The sequence below is a fragment of the Prunus mume genome, linkage group LG3 (assembly GCF_029339155.1).
Source record: "Prunus mume cultivar Tortuosa linkage group LG3, ASM2933915v1, whole genome shotgun sequence".
Taxonomy (NCBI): Eukaryota; Viridiplantae; Streptophyta; class Magnoliopsida; order Rosales; family Rosaceae; genus Prunus; species Prunus mume.
The window spans coordinates 7,823,588-7,834,663 of record NC_142700.1 but is presented as its reverse complement, the minus strand read 5'-3'; the positions used below and the strand labels follow the sequence as shown (position 1 = coordinate 7,834,663).

At 35.7% G+C, this 11,076-nt stretch overlaps 1 long non-coding RNA gene across 5 annotated transcripts; it reads right to left on the bottom strand.

Moving 5' to 3' along the window:
- Window positions 1-5,396: 5,396 nt before the first annotated feature.
- On the bottom strand, window positions 5,397-10,413 carry LOC107880778 (uncharacterized). Of its 5 annotated transcripts, none has more exons than XR_016124954.1 (7): window positions 10,324-10,413; window positions 10,151-10,235; window positions 7,653-7,766; window positions 7,481-7,549; window positions 6,244-6,365; window positions 5,778-5,938; window positions 5,397-5,501 (listed from the first exon to the last, which is right to left on the bottom strand). It is a non-coding gene; the product is annotated as an uncharacterized LOC107880778 (long non-coding RNA). The 5 variants fall into 5 exon arrangements; XR_016124955.1 differs by having other exon boundaries at window positions 10,320-10,401; XR_016124953.1 differs by lacking the exon at window positions 10,324-10,413 and having other exon boundaries at window positions 10,151-10,267.
- Window positions 10,414-11,076: the final 663 nt, after the last annotated feature.

Sequence of the window (11,076 nt, the reverse complement as noted above, 5' to 3'; positions counted from 1 at the left end):
AGAGAGAGAATCATGAGAACTGTACAATTCATAATTAGTCTATTAAAATAATAGTAATTTTAGGCAAAAAGTATTATTAAAAAGATTACTATAAATAGTAGTGAGATTTAATCTCAGCCATTTATAATGTGTTAAATCTAATCAAAACCATTTGTCAAAAATATGGTGCTATATATCTGTCTCTTTAGTACTCTCTCATTGCCACAAGCCCACAGCTGTTTATCTAGAACAAATATGTTATTGGAAAGCTTATTGACCATTGATTCAATGTGTAAACTGTTGCTACTAGTGTGTAGATGAGGGTGACGGTAAGGGTGAGCTAGCCATTAGAAGGGAATATGCATGGTTCGGTTCCCCAAGTCTTCTCAGTAAGTTAATTATACAACGCCAAACTCAAACAGCATATATATATGGTTTGGGTTGGGACCGCCAAGGAAACAGAAATAATTATCTGAGCCTCTAAATAGCTTTCAAAGCAAATAGAAGTCTTTACCACAGTCCACAGTATCACATAGAGATTCAAAATAGTCTTTAAAGTCGAAATAGCCATCTCGGACTACACATAATAAATATCGCACAATGGTCAAAAATGACAAAAAACACATGCTCTCTAAAGAATTTGAAAATTCTGGACTGGTTTCCCCTATCACTAACTGGCTAAGTGCATATGATTGAAGTGACTGTAATTGCATACCTTATAACACGTGCACATTGCAGTGGCATTTTAGGAGATCCTTCCTCACGCAATTTGGAACTTCATGAATCTTTGCCCCAAATTTGAAGCACTTGCGTTCATTTGTTGAAAATGCTTTAAAAGAATGACCGACTTCGAGTTCATTGAGATCCCTTTTGATCAGAATCGGCATGCTCGGCCTATCTCCCAGGTTACGCTACACACATAAAAGACCTACATGCATGAAAAAAAAAAAAAAAAAAAACAGCAACGAGTAAATCCTAGTTTCTCTTCCCACTCACTATCTCTAGCATCAACCCACCAAAACTATAGACATCAGATTTTAGCGAGTAGAACCCATCAATTTCGTATTCTGAGGACATGTAACCACTACAAACCAATCAATCAAGAACTAAGTTCATAAGCAAATCAAGTATACTATATGTATGTATTGGTTCTTTTGTGATATATACTTACTATGTTGGAACCACCTTTTTGTTTTTTTAAGAGCACAAAATAATTCATAAAAATTAATTGCTATTTGATAAGTAATTTATGAAACAAATAATAACTAAAAGCTAATTAGTAATTATATTAATTAAATAAGACTAAGATATTATTCAATTAAAAATATAAATTAATTAGCTATTCCAAAATAATAATAAAAATTCTCCCTATGAAAATTAAAGTCTGCAAAATATTACAACGCAATAATTAATATTTATTAAGTAATATAATTTATGAATTTAATTAACATATTTAATACTAATTTTTCACTGGAGAAAATAATAATTAAAACATAATTACTAATCAAAGTAATTAAAATAAAGCAAAGATATTGTTTAATTACAAAAAAGAAAATAAAATAACCTAAAGAAACTAATTTGATATTGCACACAGCCGCCCAGGCCGCCTAGCCTGATTTTTTGAAAATTTCATTGTGATTCTTTGTGTTATCGGCTTGATCTTTCCTCTTCTGTTGCCTGCGTTAGATTTGGTCAAGCATGCAATTGAAAATTATCGTTGATGTTGTCTGCTAAAAAACAAATAGCATGCGAAGATCACCTGTTAGACCCTTTTGTTGAGAATTTTGTACTAGAAATCAAAGTCCTCTTCGGGTAAGTCCTCAAAATCCTCAAAATCCTCAAAATAATCTTGTTCTAGTATATTTCTTTGTTGTTTTGACAAGGAAAACTGTATCTTATTCAAAACAGAGAAAGAAAACCTACAAGAAAGATGGGCTAGAAAGAAAACAGAGAAAGGAAAACTCTTTCTTTGTTCTTTTCGTCTTCAAAGATATCTTGTAGAAAAACATCAAAATTAGACCAACAATCATGACATGACATATGAAATCAGATTACATTTAGCCCAAAACTCTGTCCAATCAACATGAGTTACACTAAAGTAGTCTTTCAAATGCTTTAACAAACATGCCCCAAGAGAAGCTATTATAATATTTCTGTTAGTTTTGATACGTTAATAAAATAATACTGTCATATTGTGTTGTAACTTGCAAGTTTGTGGGAGTCTTTTTTGTTGTGTGTGTGTGTGTGTGTGTGCAGGGGGCGGGGAGGTGGAGGGGAATGAAATGGAAGAAGGCCAATGCATTATGCATCCAAGGGAGAGTTATGCCTCAATCCCCGAAAATGGATTTCTCCAACCCTTAAATTAGATCTGCAAACGAATTTTGCACTCAATGTATTTCATATTTTTGTCATTTTGGGATTTGACATGCTTTTCTTCACATGTTGATGGTTTCGCGTTCCTCTGTTTTATTTTATTATATGGTAGCATGTAGGATATTGAACTTAGGCACATGTGGTATGCTCTAGATTTAGCTGTTCTTGCGGTTGGAGTGATGGAAAGGACTATGACTGGTGAAAGAAAAAGTTTTCATCAAGTTGCATTTGACCATTTGAAAGATCTACAGAACCATTTGGGGGCTGTCAATGACATCCCTCGCAAGGTAGTCTATTCTGAATATGGTTTTCTTTTAGCCTAACATTTTCAATCTTACCTCCTTTTTGTGGTTGTTAAAACTGTTATTTTCTCATGTTTATGCAAGATAAGTTCAACTTGCAATTACATGTCTAACATGTTTCCTCGGGCAAATCTGTTGCTTGTTGTCTTTGAAAGTTGTTTTGTGTAAAATATAGTCACCAAAAAGTGCATGCAAAACAAACTATTTATCATTCATGTTCTGATGCTAGAGAATTAGCAATTGCTAAATGGATTGCTTTTTGGTATTTTGTTCAATTTTACTTTGAAGTTTCATGTTTTCCTTTGAAATCTAAATGCTCTCAATTTGTTTGTGATGTCATCAGTTTTATTAGTTTGCTGCATCTTTTTTCCTGTTCTTCATTGTAATTATTTTATAATGCTTCTGTAATGATGCAGATCATGATGGCGAATGTCATAAGTTCGCTTTTACATATGGATGATCTTTCTCTCAATTTGGCTCGTTGTGCCTCACCATGGAGCTATTCTGAATCACATTACACATGTGCTTCAGAGCAAACTGATCTAACACGTGAAGAGGGAAACAAATTAGTTGTATCTTTCACGGGGAAACTACTAGATATATTACGTCACTGTCTTCCTTCAACTATAAGTTTATAACTGAACTAGATCATGCTCTAAGTGATGGCGTAAGTAAGGGTGGAAGACCAAGCATTGGAGTGGAGAGCGTCAAGTGCTAAACATTTGAAGAGTGGGAATGGCTGTTGTCAATTTCGCAGCATCTTCTTTCGTTATCTGAACTCTAGTGGCAGTGGAAAGAGGCATTAACTGTATTACGTCCCGCACCATCTAAGCTACTTAACCTGTGAGTTGCAAGCCTTTTCTCCTTTGGGAATTTATATGATGATCAATTGGTACTTGTGCATGAATTGCTTTTGGATATTTGTTATAGATCACTGGTTTGCAAATGGTAGTTTATCCTACAATAAAATGGTAGTTTATGACGATTATAAACTATAATGATCATCCAGGCCAAACAAAAAATTTAACATTTTCCCGTTTAATACTCGTATTATACACATACTTATGTATGTTTCAATAATACTTCCCTTTTTCGCGCACGTCTTAGCAAGAATTCACAGATTCGTTCACTTACCAGACTAGTTCGTACCTTACCTTAGAAAGCAAGCAATGCGACCTCCGCACGGAGTATAACCGTGCTGCGGCTATGGCGGCTAAAAAATAAATTAAAATAATCGGCCGTCTAGGTGCTATTAGGCGAGTCCTTTTTTTATTTCATTTAATTTAATAAATAGTACAGCCGCATGGCTATACTATGGTTTTTTTAATTTTTTAAAATAAATAGTATGGCCGTGCGGCTAGACGGTTAAATGTTATATATTTAAAGAGTATAGCCGATCGGCTATATTGGGGTCCTTTTTTTATTATTATTTTTACCATATTTTCCTTTAGAGCATTATCCATTACTATTAGGCCATTACTCGAGTCTCTATAGTCCCCTTTTGATTTTTTACATTTCCAGAGTTATTACGCTTATAAAGAATTTAGCAATTTCCCGTTTAATACTTGTATTATACATACGTGTTTTTCAATAATACTTCCGTTTTCCGTACATATCTTAAAGACTCGGTAAAATAGACATGTAGCACTCGAGAGAGCGACTCCAAGGTAGACGTTCGCACGGAAAAAAAGAAAAAAAAAAAAAAAAAGAAGAAGAAAAAATTGAACTCTCATATTGATTTACTATGAAATTTCCATTTTTCCAATATCTGCTTTGGATATGTTGAAACTAACAAATTAATAACTATAAAGTATAAACTAATGGAAGTGGGCCACATAATTTCAAAATTTCTAGGGCATCCTTCTTTGCAAACTCAACAACTAGAAAGCTTATGTTTTGCTTCCAGCGTAACCTCTCTTTGTTAACTGTCTTTCCTGAGCAGAAGGGTACTTGCAATACACTTATAGTGGGAATTCAAATCATGTTATTCTCTTATGAGAAATTCATCCTATTTATCTGTCCTTGAAAGTTTAGTAATTTGCTAATTGTCTTCCCAGCTACTCAACTTAAACTAAATACTGTAGGGTTTCTACTTTCTAATCAAGTTTCCTATGCTGCTAATTGTGAGATTTTTTAAGGTGACAGACAGTTACAGAAAACTTTATCAAATTAATACAATTATCTTCTAATTAGAGTCAAACTCTCCATATATAGTGCAGACTAAAAGAACACACCCCTCACTGGTTCATCAGGTGTACTCAAGGTGAGCAGCCCTAGAATTCTTGTCCTTGTTGACTATAAGAACACTATCAATCTATTGGTAGTCTTTCATAAAAATGTCTTGTCCCTGTTAGTTGGAAAGAGTCAATTTCCCCTCTCATTCTCTCTGAGTTTCTAATTTTTTTTGTTTGCCTTGGTTCCTGGCATTACATGGTAGTCTTTAACCCACCAATGAATTCCCCAGGTGTGGCTGCATCAAGGATGAAGCCTCCCATAAAGAAAGAAACATCAATGAAGCTTTTGAGAGCACTTAATTAACTTGATATATGTAAATATGTAAAACAGCAGCCATGACAAAACAGTGCATTCACAACATCAACATAGGATGCAAAGGCGATCCCCACACATATTCTCAAGCAACATTTTTCTGATCAACTTCTAATACCAAACAATATATTAACTCTAATTCAAATCACAACATGAATTGTTGAAATCATGATAGAATACACATATGTAACATCTTAAAAGGAGAACTTACCCACTTCCAAGGAGCATCTCGAGCAGGAAGATTCGAAGGCTTCAGACTGAGACTAGCAAAAATATTCACGAGATCTCTTTCTTCACTATCTGCAAGATTATGTTCAACAGCACAAGTGTTACCACATAAAGGAAGGAAGGTAGGTTCAATAAATGACAAGGCAACAAAATTACCAACCACAGTCACAACTGTGCTACAATTTCAATGTTGCAAAGATATATACTCTTAACTTGTTAGGAAAGAATCGGACACCCAAAAATAACAACTAAATATATTACCAATTTTATAAAACTTAAAAGAAGACTTAAAGTATAACCAATTCTGCAGTTCCAAAATAAATAAAATAATAATTTGTAAGTCATAACCTTTCCTGGACTGGAAATAGGTGATGGGTGCCTCATTGTTGAACTGTGCGTGGCTCCTTTACTATTTTGGACTCCATCTTTTTATAAGAAGACATCCGTTAATCGCTTCTACCCAATATGCTCATTTCCAGAAGCTACGGAAGTCTTTGTTTCTCCTATAACTGAGATAAGAAATCATAAGCATTGCACATATAGCATCCATTTACCATAGGAATAAAATGCTATCTTCACACTTTTAATAACACATCCAAAATATTTTGATAAAAAAAAGCTGAGTAGATACAAGTAGTCTGTCTCAACACTTTTATTAACCCAATTCTATTGCAGGAACTCTATAATAAGAGCAATTTATAATTTTTCTTTTTATAAGAAACACAAATTTAAGTTACAAACTTCCATTAAAATAAAGAAAGAGGATCGTGATGTAGAAGACACTGTTGATAATAATAGTGAAGATTATTTGTACCATTCCTTATACTCAGTTCTGATGATTTGACTTCAGTAGCAGGCAAAGTTGCATCTTCTAGATGGTCACTGGACTAGAACCATATTCCTTTGAATTCTGCTAACCACGAGGAGCCTTTGGTTCTGACGAAGACATAAGAGCAACCAATTGCACCACTAAGAGTATATCAAAAAGCAAAAACTTTCACTATCTAGCATGTACACAATCATCCATATATACAAGGGGAGAATGGAGATGATGTGGCTTATAGAATCAAAGCATGATAGGTAAAATGGAGGGTTTTGTTAAGCATATATATAGTGTGATCATCCTATTTTGCTAGAATTGAAAGCTAAGTTTATAGAACAGCTGTTAAACCAGCCATGCTATATGGGACTGAATGCTGGACAGTTAGAAAACAGACATATTCATAGTTCCTGTAGGTACATATTAGCCAAATGTTACAACCAGCACAGTGATATGCACACCTCTATCTCTGTTTCTCTAACGGCATATTGGCCATTATTAGACGCAAATTGTTAAGAGATCAGATTAAAATATTTGTCATCTTTTGAATCCTTCAAAATTGGAAATGTTTGCTGAATAATCTTTGCTATGCTTCAAAATTGAAGGGTCATTGCCTCAACCTTAAAAGCCAAGTTTTTATAGTGAAAGGGATGTCAATGAACTCGAGGTCTATCCTTCTTCTAAAGCATTTTCAGCTAATGAAGTCACAGTCCTTTTACACTAATGGAGGCTCAATAAACAATATTTCATGTTGGTATGTTAATCTTGTGCTTTTGAAGTCAATTTGAAAAGTTCAATATAATTAAGAGATTCCCAACCCATGCGTTAGCAAATGCACCCTCTAATTTCTTTTTCTTTTTTTTCTTTGGAGTTGGGTGGAGTTCACACAACAGAAACACAGATGCTGACACAAGAACAAATATAAAAGCTTAAATGAATTAGATTTTTCACTTGAGCTGGTGTAATATTTCTTCTTTTTTTTTCTGTTCTTTGGTGGGTTGGTTTTGGGTTCCTATGCCACAGGAGGAGGAGACAAATCTTTCTTCTTCTTTTTTTTCTCTCAGCAAACAAGAGGGCATGATCAAATGTCAAAATCTATAACAGAAATGCAATATCCAAAGAATGAAAAGCAGTCCAACCAAGAAGAAACTACAAATATTAGTGAATCAGCAAAACTTATGAATTTAGCAAATAAAGAACCTGAAGCCAGTTTCAAGCAGAAAAAACATACTTGTGTAATATGAAGAGCCTGCTCAAGCCGCTGAATTTGAATCCATTGTTCTGTAACAATGTCAGCCATCTGAAAGCAAAGAGAAAGAAGCCAATGGCAAAATGAACACCACACTAAGATCACACACTCATAGCCATAGGCCAAAGATGGATTGAGTACATCAGTGCATGACCTTTTGAGCCTGAGAGGCAACCATTTCGAGTCTATCCTTGGCATCTTGGGCTTTAGACTCTAAAACATGAAGATCGAAGTTGTACTTTCTTGATGCAGCCCACAGAAGCCGTACCTAAAAAGCATTGCAAAGCCCATTTCTCAAATCCAACAAACCCTTTCTGCTACTTTTTCATTGAATTGAAAATTGCAAAAATTAAATTGAAAAAGATGTGACCCTCTTCTTCTAGAGCATGAAGCCTCTCATCAGTAGCCAATGAGTCTCTCTGTGACATACAAATGCAACCAAATATTTTATATTTGCTTTCAATTTAGCATATACTTGAAAGCTGAAGATTTTAAGCTGAAACGGGAAACAAACCTTAAGAGTGAACAAAACATACTGCAAATGATGGATCTTCTGCAAATGATGTATCTGGGTTTAATAGAAGTACGGAACTTACTCAAGGAATGTGAGATGTTGTGCACGAAGAACTGCTCCTGCACGGCTTTTGCAAACTTGGATACCAGGGATGGAGGAAGTGGGTGCCTGCTGTGGCTTAGTGAGCTGATTGAGTACATCAGTGCATGACCTTTTGAGCCTGAGAGGCAACCGTTTCGAGTCTATCCTCGGCATCTTGTGCTTTAGACTCTAAAAAATGGGCCTAGGCGGGGCGGCTGGGCGGCTAGGCGGGTTCTAGGCGGCTAGGCGGCTAGGCGGCTTGGGGGGCCTCCTAGGCGGGTTGGGTCTTTTTTCGGTGCTGAACCCGGAGGAAGAAGCAGCCGAAACCGAAGAAAACAAATCGAAGCTTGAGTTGATAGAGAGGCGAAACTTCGACTGCAACCTCCGTCCTCTGCGGGCGCTAGGCGGCTAGGCGGGCGCTAGGCGGCTGGGCGGGCCTCCTAGGCGGGTTGGGTCTTTTTTCAGTGCCGAACCCGGAGGACGAAGCAACCAAAACCGAAGAAAACAAATCGAAGCTTGAGTTGATAGAGAAGCAAAACTTCGACTGCAACCCTCTGCGAGTTCAAGCTTCGTGATCGTTTGGAATATATACTTTTAAAATGTTCGAACGTGTTTAGAAAGTATAGCCGACCGGCTATACGTTTAAAATATTCTAATATACGTTTCCTAATCATAAATCAGAGGTCTTAATCTACATATTTTAAAAATATTGAGTAGTTGTATTGTCGAATACTAGCCCATTATAGACTCCCAATCTGTCCCTGAATAGAGTCTAATAAAACATCTGATCTTGACCCAGTCCCCTTCATAAAGCTGTTATAAAATAACTAAATGTCCCATGACCAGGAGATTTTATCAGGTCATAATAGCCTTAACTTTTCACCTCATATCAAAATTTGACCAAATTCATAACTGGGAGACTGAAATCAACGTCACATGACCAAATTTGAAAAATTCCCCGTAAATTGTATACTAGTCCAAATTCGAAGATATTTATATTCACGGAAAGCTGGGGATGTCTAGTTTCTCAATATCAAAATTTCAGAAGGAGAAGCTATTGTTACCTTCTCGAACCCTCCTCTCTAAACTCCAGCCATTAGTCTGCCTCCAGAAAACCCTTTTTCCCTTCTCTCTCTCTCTCTCTCCTTTTTGGGCTTTTTTTCTCTGTAACCAACTGAGCTAAACCCTAAAGTTCATATCTAAATGTGTCATCTAATGGGCCAGCCCTAATCCTAGCGCTAAAACCCTAGCTGGCCTCATAAAACATATTGGAGAGTCGGCCTGCTCACACACCTACTTACGCTTTCGTAAATTAAAGTATCTTGGACCTAAAAGTTTATAATAAGCTTAAGTAAACTATTACATTCAGCCTTATTCACAGATATATCATAGTATAACATAAAGATCAGGAGAAAATTGACGTAAACAAGTCGGGCCTTACACTCATATTCCAGCAAAACCAATGAAAGATTATGGATTTTCTTCCTTGACTGGTTCGATATGATCAAATTTAACTTAAAAATTGAATAGGTGAGCAGCCCTGGAATTCTTGTCCTTGTTGACCATAAGAACACTATCAATCTATTTGGTAGTCTTTAATGAAAATGTCTTGTTCCGGTTAGTTGGAAAGAGTCAATTTCCCCTCTCATTCTCTCTGAGTTTCTAATTTTTTTTGTTTGGCTTGGTTCCTGGCATTACATGGTAGTCTTTAACCCACCAATGAATTCTCCAGGTGTGGCTGCATCAAGGATGAAGCCTCCCCTAAAGAAAGAAACATCAATGAAGCTTTTGAAAGCACCTAATTAACTTGATATATGTAAATATGTAAAACAGCAGCCATGACAAAACAGTGCATTCACAACATCAACATAGGATGCAAAAGCGATCCCACAGGAAGATTTGAGTTGAAAAAAAAAAAAAACAACCACACATATTCTCAAGCAACATTTTTCTGATCAACTTCTAATACCAAACAATATATTAACTCTAATTCAAATCACAAAATGAATTGTTGAAATCATGATAGAATACACATCTTAAAAGGAGAAGTTACCCACTTCCAAGGAGCATCTCGAGCAGGAAGATTCGAAGGCTTCAGACTGAGACTAGCAAAAATATTCACGAGATCTCTTTCTTCACTATCTGCAAGATTATGTTCAACAGCACAAGTGTTACCACATAAAGGAAGGAAGGTAGGTTCAATAAATGACAAGGCAACAAAATTACCAACCACAGTCACAACTGTGCTACAATTTCAATGTTGCGAAGATGTATACTCTTAACTTGTTAGGAAAGAATTGGACACCCAAAAATAACACCTAAATATATTACCAATTTTATTAAACTTAAAAGAAGACTTAAAGTATAACCAATTCTGCAGTTCCAAAATAAATAAAATAATAATTTGTAAGTCATATCCCTTGCCTTGGAAATAGGTGATGGGTGCCTCATTGTTGAACTCTGCGTGGCTCCTTTACTATTTTGGCTCCTTCTTATAAGAAGTTTCACCAATTAACTAAGACATCCGTTAATTGCTTCTCCCCAATATGCTAATTTCCAGAAGCTACGGAAGTCTTTGTTTCTCCTACAACTGAGATAAGAAATCATAAGCATTGCACATATAGCATCCATTTACCATAGGAATAAAATGCTATATCTTCACACTTTTAATAACACATCCAAAATATTCTGAAAAAAAAAAAAAAAAGCAACCAATTGCACTAGGGGCCTTTGGTTCTGACGAAGACATAAGAGCAACCAATTGCACCACTAAGAGTATATCAAAAAGCAAAAACTTTCACTATCTAGCATGTACTCAATCATCCATATATACAAGCGGAGAATGGAGATTATGTGGCTCATAGAATCAAAGCACGATAGATAAAATGGAGGGTTTTGTTAAGCATATATGTAGTGTGATCATCATATTTTGCTAGAATTGAAAGCTAAGTTTATAGAACATTTGTTAGACCAGCCATATGCT